This window comes from Zootermopsis nevadensis, unplaced genomic scaffold (assembly GCF_977971745.1).
Source record: "Zootermopsis nevadensis isolate Lab colony 2312 unplaced genomic scaffold, Znev_1.0 Znev_ptg000061l, whole genome shotgun sequence".
Lineage (NCBI taxonomy): Eukaryota > Metazoa > Arthropoda > Insecta > Blattodea > Termopsidae > Zootermopsis > Zootermopsis nevadensis.
In genome coordinates, this window is record NW_028259192.1 from 20,472,450 (window position 1) to 20,489,717 (window position 17,268).

Below are 17,268 nucleotides of genomic sequence, written 5' to 3' on the forward strand. Positions count from 1 at the left end.
GCCTAGTAAACAAATATAACGTAACATTGTTTGAACCCATCTAAAGTGAATACCCATCTGATGCTCGAGATCGTATTAACGGTTCCGGCTGGTCTGGCCTGTCGCACGCCTTAGGGGCGGCGGTAATGGATGAGTACGAAACAGTGGTGAAATGTTGATTAGCAGGGGGGAACCGTATCACTCGGAGATCAAGCTTTCGTAATATCATTTTGTCCACCACAGATTCCTCATGCATTGCCCTAACATTAAATCCAGGTCTTCGCAGTATAAAGCCATGACTTAATAGCCCGAGCTACAGCGTAGAGATTATTATTATTATTATTATTATTGTTTATTTAGTATAACATTTTATTTTGTATGTTGTTTGTCCAAAATTGAACTGATATTAGTTTAATTATTATTTTACTTATCTATAACATTTAGTTCATTTACTAATTAATTATTTTGCAATAAATAAATATTGTACATTTATATATTCAGTTCATTGTTTGTTTGCTTTTGCATTGTAATGTTTGTATTGTTGTTAGTGCTTGGCTGTTATTGGCCTTTGTGGCTGTTGTCAAGCACTTTAATAAATGAATTGCATTGAATTGAATTATTATTATTATTTGTAATGTGAAAGATGATACATGCTTAAAGAATTTCAGTCTGAAAACGTTCAAGGAAAATACCACTTAGCTTACCTAGGCTGGAATGGGAGGATAATATTAAGTCAAAATGAGTTTAAAAGTTACTGTTTGAGTTTGTGGGCCTGGTGGGCTCTTGTGGACACAGTAGTGCAGCTTCGTGTTCCAGGAAAGGCTACGAATTTGTTGAGTAGATTAGTGACTGTCAGCTTCTGAAGAGCTCTGCATTTCTGTGTCGTTCTTCTGAAACTGAATCAGTTTACTTAAAATTCCCTAGTGCAGTATTCATAACAATGAGACTGTACCTTAAATAAAGACGTAATCTGTTTCCTGGCGATAGAATGAGAGTAAGACTCTGAATGTTATCCACGCTGAGTGGAACTTGTAAGAGCAGTTCGATATAAATCGTTTTAAATAGAAATTTCATGCGACGAAAAAGACATTGAGTTGAGAAGGAATTTTTCTTTTAAAAAAAGGAGCCAGAGAGCTGTCGGCCTGTTTGCTGTAATCATTGTCTGTCTGTCTGTCTGCTTGCTCTGTATAAAAATGTTGTTTGCTTCGCTTGTGCTGGAAGGTTGGTGTGGAGTTGGAATATGTGGACAACATATAAAGCCGAGTCTCAGTTTATTGCACATTAATATAATTTAATTTCCTAAAATTAAGGATTAAGTCATGTGAAGCTTTGATTTCACGACTTGTTCTAAATTGATATGGAGCTTAATCCCAGACTTTAAAAAGGTGAAAAGTTGCACTCTTTTTTATGGTCTCTGTTTCCTTTGCCAGTGGCTTTATACTGCGTTGCTAAACTTGGTAATCAGATGATCTGAATTCTTTATACTTTTTTCATATGTTATGTTTTCTACTCTTCTTTGATCTCGCCCAATTAGTAATCTTAATTATTAACTATTTATTATTCTGTAATCTTTAATAGTTGTAACATTTCTTGTTAAAACTAATTATGGTATTATAAATATGTCTTGTAATCCTGGGGTCTCGGGTTCGATTCCCGGCGGTGCCCGAATTTATAACTTGTGTTGGGCAAGGCCGTGGTCTAGGCAACACGGAGCTTTCCTCCGGGGGCTTCCCCGGTTTCTCCGTGGCATCCCAACAATTACTCCAATCACACACAGAAGAAGGCAATGGCAAACCACTTCTGGATCATCTGCCAAGAACGTATATGAACACGTCCCAGTCGGAGAAAAGGATGGAAGGATCCTGTTCATATGGACCTGTCGTCAGACAGAACACTAAATAAAAATAAATTTAAAAATAAATATGTCTCTAATGAAAAATATGCTACTACGAATATTATGGATAAGAAAACCACTAATAATAAGGAGTTATGATCGGCTCACTTGGGAATATGGAACTGGTGGTAAGTTTTCTTTCATTGTTTGCCAGGAAATGGGTGGAATTACTTCGGCGTTATGTAGCGCCGTTGAAGGGAAATGATTAAAATAAGTTTTGTTATTTAAATGTTTGAGCGGGCAACATAACACCTTGTCGCGAGCATCATGTTGCCCGAGAGCTACAGGTTGGGCGGGCTGTCCTAAACGCTGTGTTATTAGAGCACTGCCACATTTTCCAATGAATGAAGTAAGCAAATTCGAAGGAAAATAAAAGGAAATTAATACATGTTTTTATTGTCCTAGCGAGAGTTTTGCTTTCAGTAGAATTGTCTTTACTTCTGAGGCATCTTTTATATGTCTGTCGCGCATACTCGTCACAGGCCGGTTTCTGTGGTTTCCTTTGCCTCTATTAGCAGCTTTAAACCCACTTAAAAACCTGTTTTCAGACATTCAAACTGTTAGAATGCTGCCATTATGTTTGTCTTTTGTGTATTTTTAAAGTGCCGACTCCTATAGATGGCAGGAAGGCCGACTAATGAACGTAATTTCTTTTGTGCTAACGTGTGAGATGTTAAGGAAGATATTAACATGTAACTAACCCGTCAAATCGAATGTTTATAGCGTGTTTTGGTATTTAACCATTTCCATGTTTTTTTTTTGTTTTTTTTTTGGTTGCAAGCTAAAATGCCTTCATCTCTTCGTATGCCAAAAAGCTTATTTGCCATCGTACAATAAATTTGCAAAAAATTGGATATGGCAAAACAGATTTCTTTTAAAAAATTTATATAGGGGGAGTGGAGGTGTAGCTCCATGCGTTCTCAATCTCTGTATTAGATGGACGTGAGTGCTGAGTTTCAGGCTTCACCCGTTTTACCCTCGGGGACAGAGCGCCCTGTCCGCATTGGTTAGGACTCTGAATCAGCCCCAGATTTGGTGTGAGTGGCAATTTGGTTACTAGTGCGTGAAGTCTGTTCTAAAAGTCTCTAATCTCAGATACAGCAATTTTAAATCGGTTCGTATCGACTAAATCTCGATTTTCCATGAGGTTTTTTCGGCGGAAAATATAAAGATGACTGTCATCTGGGTTGTTGCGTCGTATAGTCTGGTAGAAATTTCCCGATGCTTCGGAGGTGCTTGCAGCCTCCATCATCAGGGCCCGACAGTCATCTTCGAAATACATAATAAAAACTGTCTGACTTTATGCTATGTGATTAACTTTGTGAAAGTATGGTTTATATCTGTAGTAAGTGGCAATGTCAAAATAGCAATTATCTCCGTTGCAAAGTGAACTTAATTAGGCCCGTGTTGGATTGAATTGGAGTGTACCTTTCCAGTTTTTTGTTCCCTGTGTCTTCTGTTACAGACAGTGTAAGCAGATATTTGCAGAAATGTGGTGCGTAATAGTCGCTTCAGGCCTGTATCTTGGCCACTTTGTGGTTTCCTCTTGTATGTAAGGAATGTTGACTGTGCAACCTCTTGGAATGCCATTACCTTCTCAAATTAATTCCTGAATACAAAACTCGACAGTCGGTTCTTTTCAAAACCAGAGCTTGAACAGAAGTGAGTTTTTGTTGAGCTGATAGGCTTCTTGGTGAACGCGAAACAATGGCCATTACGTCCTGCGCTCGGTTAGCGTCTTCAGATGACAAAATGTGCGCGGGACAAGACGAATTGTGTTCAGCAGCGAGGTGAGACGCCCGTACACTCACGTGTTTTCACAAGTGATCTGTGTCAGAGGCACACGCTTACACAAAGCGTAAGCCAAATTTGAAGCCGAAGATCGTCTGAATATTATTTATGAATTCAGTCCGTACCGCGAAGAAAACACTACACCTCACCATTACGAAAATCAGCTGGTTAACCCTTTGAAGCCGAAGCTCGTCTTCATAATATTTACGAATCCAGACCGTACCGCAAAGAAAACACTTCACTTAACCATTAGAAGTCGAATCAGGCGGTACCACATAAGATTTAACAAAAGAACATCCCGGTCAAAGCCTTAAAGATGGCTGTCTTCTGGATCTGTTAGAAGTTTACCGACGTTTCAGAGGTGCTTACTGCCTCCATCGTCAGGGAGACCACCTTAAGGCAAGCAGATAGTCTGTCTTTAAAACAAAGTAACTTTCTACATGAGATTGTCGCAAAGGAAAATGTTCGTATGTCTACCACATATCGCATGTTTGATGCAAGTTACTTCAGTCCGAATCCTATCCAATTGCAATGCATTCAGGAAGGGCTTATATAGTCCACACTGCGATCGGTATATAACCGTTTTATGTATACATACTTATGTCCTTTCTGCAACATTAAATCAAGCATGTTTTCTTCTTACACTAATTTTGAATTGATTCAATGAAATATTCGTTTTCTGACACGGAAAATGAGTGGACTAATGGCATTTTGGACGTAATAATTAGCGGTTTGCGCAAAGTCAAATGGGAAAGAATAGATTGCAAGGTAATTTTTTTTACTCTAAATACTTATCTGAAAACAAGAATATTATTATTCGCATATATATGTAGACAAGGAAATAAAAATAAATATGTAGTGCGGGTTGCAAGGTTGTAAACTTTTGGGCCTCTGACGTTGAAGTGTGTTTCTGATCGTGTCGATTGACACGCGGTAAGTTTTTGGAAAACGGACGGACAGACGAGAGCCCGTAGCCTTCAGTATTTTATTGGCTCGCTACACCTGGGAATTTGCAGCGGACGGCCGTGAGAAACACCTTGTAGCTTGTCCACTCGGCCACACTAGCCTGAAAATTGCTTCGTATACAGAATGTTCACAACGACTTGGCCTTCATCCTCCCATTTATCTGCGTCTAGGTCTCCAAATTGATCTGTTTCTTCCCCATGTGTGCTACATGTCTCACAATCCCATCTTTCATTATTTGTTCCCCTTAATAAGTTTTGCTAAATAGTAGTCCAAAGTAATACCAACCCGTTTTTTTCTCCAGAAATCTTTGTTATTTCCTTATGGCGACAGGCGAAGTTCCACACCCATACAAAACAAGAGGTAAAACACAGGCCGGCAGATATTACAAATTTAATAATTATTCTTGTCGAAATTAGTTCTAATATTTTTACGAATGGTTATCAGATTTAACCTCAAAGTTTCTCAGTCTTGCCTCTTTGTATTGCATAATGTAAAGAATTTGTTATATTATGTTTGTAGTTACGTTTCTGATCTGTTCCCATACAGAATCTCGCATCTTCGACTGGAGCGATTTATTTGAAATCGCAGTTAAATATAAGTGTTACAGCAACGTTAAGATCACTGTTCATTGAGAGATTACTGGTTCTTACCGCCCTGACGATGGAGACATTAAAAGCCTCTGAAACGTCGGTAAACTACCAGACTATATGGCGCAACAATCCAGCAGACAGCCATATTCATATATCGATTTATGCTAACACAGTTTCTTTCATTGTGTTACGAACTGTATTTGAGAGAATTTACGTGTCCCAAACGCTGTGTGTTTTTGTAGAACACACTGTATCACACTGTTCTTTTATTAATTCATTATTTTCTTCTCTTTTAAGGCTATCGTAACCTAAATAGTGGCCTATCGAAATCCGTCGTCCACTTAGGATTTATGTCTAGCCGCAGCGGGTCCGTGCCTCCCAGACCTTGTTTTGTTATCTTGATATGACTAAATAACCTGGGATGACCATGTTTGTTCTGCAAACAAGAAAAGATGCCGACTGAAAAGTACATTTTCCTACAAGAAATAAATCTCCGATCTGTTTCTACGGCAAATTCCTCGTCACTATATAGCTAACACCTTATCTAACATGAGGGTAGTGTTGTTTGTTGGCATAGAAATGCTGTTAGAAGATTACTCATTGCAAGTCCTAAAGGCGGAGCTCTTGTGAAATAAGAATTATTTACATTGTCTGAATACGGTGAGCCCCTAGTGGTTGTACATCGAGCAAATTCAGTTCTACCTGTCCGACAGTCCATGCCCAGAAACAAGTTTCGATGTTGGGGTTTTGGGTTGCAATGTAGTGTGAACTAGAAATGTTTCGGAGAAACATACCGCCTCCATCTTCAAGGCGTAGTATTGAGCGTGGTCTCCACAGCAAGATGAGGTTGGACAATCCTTGTTAATGTGTTCGGATGTTTACTAGCATCTATCATTAATAGTTCAACTCCAGTTTTCTTACTCACTGCAGACATTTACAATCTGAACGCTGTGCGGAGGAATAAGAACGTGGTCCACTCTTTCACTAAAAATGTTTCCTGTCTCTGACAGTTTTCGGCGTTACATCTTTCTTAACTCTAGGCTTATCTTGTCCTGTTACTTTCATTCTGATGCTGCCCTCCCCTCCACTGCAGGAATCCCCCACTTCTGACTTTTCTTCAGATTTAAGTCTGGAGTTTGAGCCCCGTTTCGTAATGTCTAATTCCCAACACAGAATGAGATGAAGATGGCTGTCGTCTGGGATGTAGTACCGTGCAGTCTGGTAGGTGCTGACCGATGTCGGACGTCATATATTGAGGGTTAACAAACTCAGTAGTGTGGACTGCATGTCTACTGATGTGCAAACCTGTGAGTTTTAAACAATTCGTTGACATTTTTAAATTTTATTTTGATAATTATATCGCGAACCTGAAGATGACCACGTAAATTCGAAACATATAGCTTAAGCAGATTGTTACTTTAATTAACTGATAACAGCTCAGCGGAATGTTTTTGTGATGACCTAATGAACTCTCATTTAGGAGGAATTTCAAGTTTTTGTTCAAGGAAGATTCTGTACAGATGAGTGGTTGTCAGTAGTCGGACCACAAACTCCGTGTTGTAAAATGCAATCTTGTTAATTTCCACTTTGGTTCGTTAGGTGTTATAAGTTTCGATTAATCGTGATTTATGTCCGGAGTATCTCCGTTTATTTACTTGAGAATTGTATCATGTCGGAACTCTGATGACATTCTAGGTTTATCCTTGTGTCCATCTTGCACTGACTTAGTCAGCTACTCGTTTTGTCTTCCTCACAACTGTCATGGTTATTCGTATTGTTATTAGGGTTGTCGTGACAGCGAAGTTTGTATGGTGCTATATTGTTGTGTTTTAAACTAGAAATTATCTTGTCTCTGACAAGAATCATATTAAAACGGATTTCACAATAAATTCACAGCAATTTACGTCTTACGTTTCATTGCTTGATGTTTTAATAACTACTGGTTGGGACCTGTACCTGAGTTTGCTTTACATAATAATAAGATGAAGTTCGGTCTAAGAAGCAGACGAACACAAAGACATTTTATTGTACTGTGCATCATAACATTTAATTAAAAAGCCTTTTGGTCTTCCCGACATGCATCAAGACTGAAGCTGATATTACAAGATATTCTTTACATTTTATTGCTATGTAGAATAAGGTAATATTTCCTGTCAGATATTAGATGCAAGGTAAGATAACAGAACAATAATTTTGAAGGCGCTTTTACGACTTTGAGAATAGTGGACTTAAAACAAGAATATTTGAGAAGGAATTTGACGTAATACAGAAAACAACGAACCCTCGTATCGTATAGTAACAATTAAAAAACACTGCTGTATTTGTCACAACATGGACCAGCATGTAATTTGATTTAGTAGAATTTGTTCACTTAAAATTTGGTATTAGACCCCAGTGCTACGCTTAGGTATGCATTTCTTGGTTGTTCCCTGAAGTGAGCTTTGTCATCAACCTCACTTTTGCTTCAATACAGTTTCGATCGCGGGCCAAGATGTAAGATTCGGGCGTCTCTTCAGCCAAGTCGCGCCAAAGAAAAGTGAGTGAATTTCGTCTCACAGCTAAACTGCCAAATAAAAATTCCTTGTAGTTAAACTGACTAATATTTTTTTGAAGAGGTAACTTTGAAAGTCCACGTGTTATGTGTTTTGTCTCGGCGTTCCTGCTTTGTGTATGAAATCTCTTTTGTTTCCTGAACACCTTCAACTGTTCCTTGGCCTACTGCTGGTATGTTTGCACTGCTGGAACGAGAACTTGGTCCAGCAGTCTCTCACAAGTTAGTTCAGCCGTGTCTCCAGAGCCCGATTCACAAGTGTAAAATCGTCCTCATTACTACATTAGCGCTCCATTCTGATGCGATATCGATAATTGTAGTTCGATTCCTGTAAGATATAATGGGATATTGTTTTTACCCCATCCAGACTTGCTCTAGAGCTCAGGCAGTCTCAAATTCAACGGTTGCAGAAAGCTTAAATGACGCATATCCTCTGCCATTTCACATAGGTAAAATCACGCAGAGACTAACTCTTTCGGCTAGAGTTTCTAGAAATTTTTCGACTGTTGTGGAACTCCAGTTCTTAATACCTTTTTTCAAAAGAGCTTACCATTGGTCTGAATCCTAAGACAGATGAATCCAATTTACATTCTATTACGCTGTTTCTTTGAGATATATTTTTATATTGGCATCTATCTACGCACTGTTTTTCATTTGGTGTCTTTCCTTCAGTTAGTAAAATTCCCCAAACCTGTTCTGTATTATCTGTTTTAATATTGTAATAAATATACGCTTTGGTCATATGTACTTGCGTTGATAGGAGTGCGGGTTGTACGTCTTATCTCTGCACCGGCGATGGCTCCATTTACATGCGGGAAGTCCGCCGGCTCTCGGCGCCCAACCAACAGATAGCCGGACACACCAAAATGTTTTCCTGATACAGTGTGAATCGGTCTTGCAAGTTAACCATTTCTCAAAACCGCTTTACAAGTTCTTCATTATTATGCGATTGGCTTATAATAATGCTGTTAGTTGAAGCCAACCCCGAGCGAGCGAGCAAAGGGGGAGGTTTTTGGGGCTGGAGACGTCAGCGGGGGGTCCTTTTAAATGTGAATCTTTTCAAACTTGTTAGCGCTACAAGGAACAATTGACAATCGGAGTCACGCACAAGTACGACCAGACCGAGGGGACATAATGGGTCTGTATTTCAGTTCGCAATTTCTCTTGTCGTTTATATAGTCGAGAAATTGGGCGGAGAAACCCTCAGAACATAGGACACACTTATCTTGGGTTAGGTATGTTGTCCCTATGCGGAGATAATTGAACGCACTACTGGAAGAACTGGCTAAGAGACGGCGGCACAGCTATTGAAGATTTCTTAACCGTTTTCACACTGAATTTTTAACAGGAAGGTTTTATTTTATTTGTATATTTGAGAAAAGTTTAACCTAAAGGTCTGGTACAAATGAAAGAGTGATTTCTACACATCTAAACAAACAAACAAAAATGCTTATACGGACATTTATCAGGAAAAAGCCTCTGTTCCAAATTACAGCCGCTTTCTGTTTTCGAAATTTCCGTCTCCTTCTCAAGCTTTCGATTCTTCCCCTCCGCTACAGGAACATAATTTTGATAGTCAAAAGGTCCTCCGCGTGGTCTTCGGCTGTTGCCAACCAAAAGCTCGTAGACCAGAAGGGCTGATGAATCTCCTCAGTTACTCTTAGGTATATCAAATCTAGAACTTCTTGACAATGGTGAAGAGTCAATTGAATAAAAATTTACTTGGATATTATCCATCGTCTAGTAAATATAAAACGTAAAACGACGTTTCGGAGATGGGACTCTATCTCCGTCTTCAGGTTCCTACACAGTTGGGCCCACTAGATAGAGCTAATCCCTATCTCCGGACTCTTAGGTAGTTGGTACTACGGGCTGTAGATTTCTGTCGTCTGGTTTACGTTTACCCACGTTTCGGAGGTATTCATTATCTCTTTTATCAGGATAATTGATGATGGAAGGAGTAAACACATCTGAAACATCTGTAAACGTCTACCAGACTGCACTGCAGTAAAACCCAGAAGTTAGCAATCTTCATAGTAGCCGTCGTGAGAAGCTGAAAACTTATTAGGTAAACTTAATTTATCATTTCCTAAGAGCATGGGTCTCCAAAACCAAATCTAACGGATAACGAAGAAAATAGGTCCATTTATTCTCAACAAGAATTCAGTACACATTTCCACTCTGTAGAGATATAAATTGCAGGTACAAATTTAAGGAAATGACGACATCCAGTGGTGAATGGACATGCATCCAGCTCGCTGGCTAGAAGGGAGGCGGCGGACTATTGTGCTGTGGAAGTCAATGGTTTAGCCATCAATTCTCCCTGGCCTTTATCCTTCAGTCTGTATTATATGCCTTGTTATGTTAGCTTAGCCCGGTGTTCCGCGCAGCAGTGGCACATGTACTGCCTAACGAAGTGTAGAATTCTGAGTTGGAGGAAGAATCTTCTATGAGCAAGAAAGCTGCTCTACATTAATTGGACTCTTTAAGGTAAAGAAATAGCCATTTATTACCAGAGTTCAGTAGAGAGGAGTCTACGCTCTGGCCGAATGATTCTCGATTTGTATGTTGACATTTTCCTGTGTATCGCCAGGTTTACATATACTCTGGGGTCCACTGGGAAGGGGGTCTCTTATGGGGGGATAAGGTGGCCGGAACGTGAAGCCGACCACTCACTACTGCCGAGGCTAGAAATGCTTCGAACATTGTCTTCACTTCTGCCCACCCTCACACGGAATAGTGCTTGAGACTCAACGTTCTCCTATAGCAATGTTATTCAACCTGGGGTACGCGAAGACATCTTAGGGGATACGTAAAATTTAAAAAAAAAAATTATTTTATGATAAACACTAAATAATCAGTAATGTAATTTATTTAATTTATTTTAGATGTAGATTATATACTATGTATAACTTGAATTATACACCAACAACTTTGGGGGTTGAAAGTTGAAGAGAAATTATATCTGGGGGTACGCGAACAAAAAAAGGTTGAATACCACTGTCCTATAGCTCCCCTTTTAACAGCACAAGGCTGCGTTTGGCCGTTTGTGTAAATCAAATTGGAGGAAAATAACGTTAATTAGATTAACGTATACATTGCTAAGAATTGTGCGCCTACGAGTTTTCGAACGAAGTCGGTAACGTCAAAATTTCCTGGGATCGTTGGAGCCTACATGGCTAGGTGATGATGTCCTCGTGGAGGATTCCCCACGTGGTTTCTTCTGGATGGGATTCCCCACCGTCACTTGCGCAGGGATGTACGCAAGTCTTTACAGAAAGTGTTTGTTATTGTTGCCCGATTTTAACAATGATTGGAATGTACAGATACGTGTTGGTAAAACTTCCAGTGTACGTACAATTCTATGAAAGCCCGTTTAGCAGTTCTCGGGTTACATGCGGACGGACAGACAGGGTGAATCTAATAGACGTATTTTTTTTAAACTCTTAGTTGCGAACACGTCTAAAATACCATGATTCTGGTCGTAGGGAATCACTTGAAAAACGATAATTTTAGAAGCCCGAGGAAGTGGGCGGTGTCTTAGGCAAACAGATTTTAAGAATTGTCAGGGCACGTGACTGTGATGGCGCACTTTGAAGTTCGTTAAGTAAACAGAATAATGACGAAGTTTTCTCTTTTACCTAAGGAACACGCTATCGTGATTCAGGCAGAAATGAAAGTGAATCTCCACTTTTCATAAACCTCGACATCAGACTGAGATGGTTGGCTAGTTTCGCGTTCCTGTCGTCTTATCCTGCATCAGCTTGACAGTAATTTTGAATCTGGATTTGTTGACTAAGGTAAAAATTGTTTACTGAGTTAGTGCAGTAATGGTTCCCATATATTATGGCCTCGTATACTGTGTAGCCTATAATTAATTATATTGTATTTTCTAACAAGGGCTTTTCTTTTTGGAATTTAAAACTTTTTTGCACACGCGACATAAAATATATTAAGTACTTTAACGTTTTAAAAATAGTAAAATTTTTAGCCATTTTATGTTTAATTAATGTGCGACTCATTGCCCTGACAATGGAAGCAGTAATATTGTCTGAAACGTCCGTCAACAGGGCGACGCGGCACGATATCCCACAATGCCGTCTTCGTCAGTGTTTCAAAACTCTCGTAGTTTTTGTCAGTTGCGCCGGTTTTACACTAAGATGAAACTGCATCTTCGCGGTTGTCAGAGTTGTGAGTACTCAGTGTTCACTGACGCACAATGACATGCTGGCTTATATTGTATGAAAAGGACAGAGGGTGAGGGCTGTTGGCTACAAGGAACCAACTACCAAATCGAATTGATTAATCTATTATGATACAAAGCAGTATAATAGAACTGGCATCATCGTACTGCTATTTGTATAACTACCGTGGCCCCCCCCCCCCACCCTCCGATTTAAAACTGTTTTCACATTTGTTCGAACGCTTTGTTATGTTGTTTGATCACATGGCGTCTCACTGACACGGAAGGAACGAGACATAACCTATTTATCTCTTTATAAAGGCAATTATGTTGTGGATTAAGGCGCTTCGGTCTTGATGCTCGTTTTGACAGGACAAAACGTGAATTGGAAGAAAGTCGGGACGGGCCCGATCTTGTTTTCATAAGAAGACCAGTCGTCCCTGCTTAGTATTCAATTGGTCCTGGGTTTCAATCCCGGCCCAAAGGCCCACTTTCCTGATCTGTTCGGGAAAATGTCGGGGTGAAGAGAACACAGCTGTTTCCTCCTTCAGCTTTCACTTTTAAGTTTAGTTAACTGTATAGTTGGTTGATTAATTGCTAGATACTTGTTGGCAGGTAATTAGCTAATTGGTTGGCTGGTTGCTTAGCTGTCTAGTTGGTTAGTTAGTTGGTTGATTAGTCATTTAGTTGGGTGGGTACTTGATTAATTAGTTAACTAATTCTTTGAGTAACTAGATAGCTGCCTGGTTGGTTAATTAGTTAATTGGTTATATATTTGGTTAGTTAGTTAATTAGTTGGCTGTATGCTTCTTTGGTTAGTGACCTGGGTCGTCAGTTAGTTTCGTGCAAAGTTGCTTAACGCTAGTACATTGGTTTGTTAGCTGGTTGGTTATTTAATTAGGTAGTTAGTTGGTTAATTAATTACCTACTTGCTCAGTTAGTCAGCTGCTTGCTCACTTATGTAGTCGTTTAATTCCCTAGATACGATAGCTGGTTCTGTTGGTAAGTTAGGTGGGTTGTTAATTGATTAAATTAGCGTTGTTGCCAGTTTTATTTTTAAGCAATTAAGGACTTGTACGAAAGCAGTGTTCTTTGATCTCTAGCCTAACTTGTGATCTGTTTAAATTGATCTTTTAATGAAGTATTTCGTACTGATAACCACACGTGCTATGGATGCAGTAGCGACTCGGTTGTCCACAGGCTGCGTGTCTGACCGGAGCAACCAGTAGGCCTCACGAGTCCCGACAGTGATTTGCTGAACCATACCGGTACTCTGCCCCTGTGAGGGGTACAAATACACAATGGATCCACCGGAAAATGAGCAATTTACGAAGCCAATACTTCGTAGTAGACATACGAAGGGGACAGAGTGAGAACAATTACCACTGAACCTATGTAGACGGACAGAGAGACTGTGCTAATCCGACTGAAAATCTGTACTACTCGAAAGATATCTCCCTTCTTCGTTGGCCGCTCGATGAGGTACGAGGAAACTGATTTTGCGTCCACTAAATCTGCCTCCCGATGGTTTCGTTCTTTCCCAGAAATTATATAAATGTTTTTGATTTGTTCTTGTGGAAAGTTACAAAGCTATGAAGCTGTGTGTGGACGTGGAAGTATAACTGAACATTATTTTTAAATACGGTGCTGGGTAGAGTTTGATGATCAGATTCTCACTGCGGCCGCTATATCTTCAGGGATAGAACTCCTGGTACCCATTGGAGTAGAGACCGGGCGATCCTAAGATCTGGTTTGGAAACTAGGTGAATAGAGGAATTTCTGCTTTGCTGGAAACTCCTTCTTAATTTCCGCTATTAATTTGTAACGTAAAGAAACACTAACTAGCTCTATGGAATATAGTCATTTTTGAAAACCTGATAGTAGCTTTGCTGGCTAATAAATCCACCAACTATTAGTCGTGTGAACAACTTCGGGATGACGAGATGAGTATGGGGGAGATGAGAAATATACAGATACAATTTCAGCCAGGTAACGAGAAGACAGGAGGATGCTCGGGACACACGTGCCTATGTGGGAGGATATTATTAAAATTAATTTGGAAGAAGAAATGTTTAATGAATTTCATTTCCATTTGAGAACTATTTATTCTCAAGCAGGACTTTGTTCAGTTGATTCAGAAGCTGTATGCTGCTCAGTATATTTCTTGTATCTACGATAGTTGAATTATAAGTGCATGGGCAGAACGTGTTTGTTAAGCCAATAAAATATTTCTTCACTCTTGAACGTAAAATCCCTCTGTATTTTTAGTAAGTTACCTTCCAGATGTGCCGAATGATTGAATACAATGTGGCTTCACGAAACGGGATGTTTCCGTCCTGCAGGGATCTTGTGGAGGGTTTTGGATGTTATTGTTGATGGCGCAGTGAAAGGCTGTTAACTGTTGTGAGGGGAAAATGGCCACCAGGTAAGAGTGAAGCGAAGTAGAGTAAATGTGATGATAAAAGAGTGTGAATGTTCAAATGAGAGAATAAGTGAGTCCCAGCTATGATATACTGTTTGGGGTGGGGGGGGGGGGGTATACTTTCGACACCAAAGAAAATAAGCCTGAAGTTTGCCCCCACGCTTGTCAGACGCAATTGTAGATTCTTATTAGTCTGTGTTCTCGTTAGTTGCTTCTTTCCCCAAACTATGTTCCACTGACCTCGGTGTATGGTGAGAAAATTGGATTGTGAAAGGGTTTTATAGGACGGGTGGAAATATCGGATTTAGGAGAAACACATTTTGATTAAACTTCGTGTTGGTGTAGGTATGCTTAGCTGAAAGTTATTGAAATGAATTTCGACCCGTATTAGTCTAATGCGGTTCATTCCGTACTACACAGGAAGGAAAAAAATAGAAAATAGAAAGGAAACCCAAATACAGTAGACTCTCTATTTAACGGTGTAATAGTGGGGGGACTGGGTGTCCGTAATGGCAATGTCTGATAAATTGTAGAGTTGTTTCTTTTTACGATGGCAGTGATGCATCCTTAAACCATAATTTCCGTGGAACACCATTAAAGCGGTTAGTAACATGAACTGGGCATCTACAGTGACACAACTTTCATGAAAGAACTGCTCTATGAGGAGGCAGTTGAGTGAAAATGATTCAAAGGTCACATGCGGAAATTTTCTTTTTCAACGGACAAGGTCCATTGAATCAGAAAATGTCCGCTTTACTGTACAGTTTTCTGTTTATTGCACATACGACCGGTACATGAAAACGTACAGATTTTATTAGGATCTAAAATTTGATATGATTTACAATACAGATACTAATCAAAATACAATTAATAATTAATTCTGTCTCCACTATTTGTTAGAGATCCACGTGTATATTAACTTTGCAGCTTTAGACTGGACACTTGAAATGAGATTCATGGTGGACGACGTGAAACTAAAGCAGATCTTCTCACGTTCCCCTCTGCTAATCATCACTTCACCAATGCTGCAAACTGATCCATCACCCCTCGAGGTGTGTAAAAGCCCTGACCAAGCAACACATTACCACACACTCAATCCTATGTCAGGGGCTTCGTCTCTGACTCGAACTTGAGGTTCTCATAGCGGTGGGTATGAAGATTTTTGTCTTCCGGGTTGTTGCGCTGTGTAGTCTGGTCGATGTTTACCAACGTTTCAGAGGTCATACTGCCTCCGTCATCAGGGCCCTGATGACGGAGGCAGTATGACCTCTGAAACGTTGGTTAACATCGACCATACTACACAGCGCAACAACCCAGAAGACAGAAATCTTCATACTTATCGCCCTGATGATGGAGGCAGTATGACCTCTGAAACGTTGGTAAACATCGACCAGACTACACAGCGCAACAACCCAGAAGACGAAAATCTTCAAACGTAGTTTAGTTTAAATCTGCGTCACCCATAAATGCACATCTAGGCCAGCGAGGTGTTAAAAATATAGAAGCCCGACTCTGGAATATGTGCACTCCATTTTATATAGGACCTTATATCACACTCCAGTACTGACCTTAAACAATTGTAAAGTAAAATTAAGAAACACCCACTGGATCACAGTGAAGGCGGCCTTATTCCACAAACTTCCCCTTACTGTTCCAATGAATGCGAAGTTCTGGTAGAGTCTGTAGACTGACCGACCGCACCAGAACACTGTGAAGCCGTCATGAATTTGACTTGTCAAATGCTCCATTGTATTTGACCCTTGCTTCAGCTGTGACCGTGGGGTCACTCGTTTCTTCGCCTTGCAACAGGCTTAGTACAAATATAACACCTTGTTATTTAACAATACAGCTATATTCGTATTTATTTTAAAAGGGCATAAGTCTGTGATGAGGGGATCGTTTGGACCAGAGAGAGGAACAAATGACCGTAGAAGCTGACAATTGATGACAATCATCTCGATGTGATGGACAGAGTACAGATTGTAAATTAACATATTCTATTCCGAAAACCTGAAATTAAGATTACTTTAGGGACGTAGGCACAGATGGGATACTAAAATGAAGGGACTGTCTTTTGGGGTTTTGCACCATGTAGTCTAGTAGAAATTGACCGGCTTTCGGAGGTGCTTACTGCCTCCGTCCTCAGAGCGATGAGTAGTCCGCGAGCGGAAAAGGGGTTTAATATATACGAGCACGCCGAGCAAAGCCTCGAATACGTCACGATCGTAACCTTAAAACAGACTTAACATGTTAAATGAGAAGTAGATAAAGGAAGATGTTTTGTGGTCAAATACGTCTACTTTGTTGTATTTGGTTGTGAATAGGGCCATTTAATTTACAAGTTAATTCTTGTTCGCTTATTTTCAGACCGCGTGATTTACTGTACCGAGTTTGCCTTGTGTAACGTTGTAATGTTGATATTATGCTTCATATCATTGCAGGGACTCAGTAGTGATAGACGAAGCATTGATCAGCGCGGGGCGAACCTCAGTCCTGAAGCAGTCAAAATGTCCCAGCTCGTTCTCTTCCAGCACCTCTTAGTGGCGACCTGGAAACTGTGCGTGTGGTAAGTTACATTTTGAACTTCATCTCTCGTCTTAATATTTTTAATCGCAATAGACTGTAATCTTAATATATATGTGCTTGTGATATACAAAATGAAAATGACCGTCATTTTGAACTTTACGACTCATTTGTCTTGGTGGTGGAATTGGTAAGAACATCTGAAACGTGGGCGAATTTCTGCCAGTTATGCAGTACATCCCAGAAGGCTGTCATCTTCATGTTCGACCCTCTGAGAACCTTAATTATCACAATATACATAAACGATTTATCTTTTAAGTAATGATGACACTTATTATCGAGCGATTACAGCGTTGTTAAATAAACTAC

The 17,268-nt window shown here is 39.9% G+C and overlaps 1 long non-coding RNA gene across 1 annotated transcript in view; it reads left to right on the forward strand.

Annotated features, from left to right (window-relative positions):
* LOC147871248 (uncharacterized) overlaps positions 1-16,942 on the forward strand; it is a 67,004-nt gene extending 50,062 nt beyond the window's left edge. Inside the window, exon 3 of the long non-coding RNA XR_015532701.1 lies at positions 16,818-16,942. This is a non-coding gene — a long non-coding RNA (uncharacterized LOC147871248). The remainder of the gene's footprint in view (positions 1-16,817) is intronic.
* The last annotated feature ends 326 nt before the right edge of the window (positions 16,943-17,268 follow it).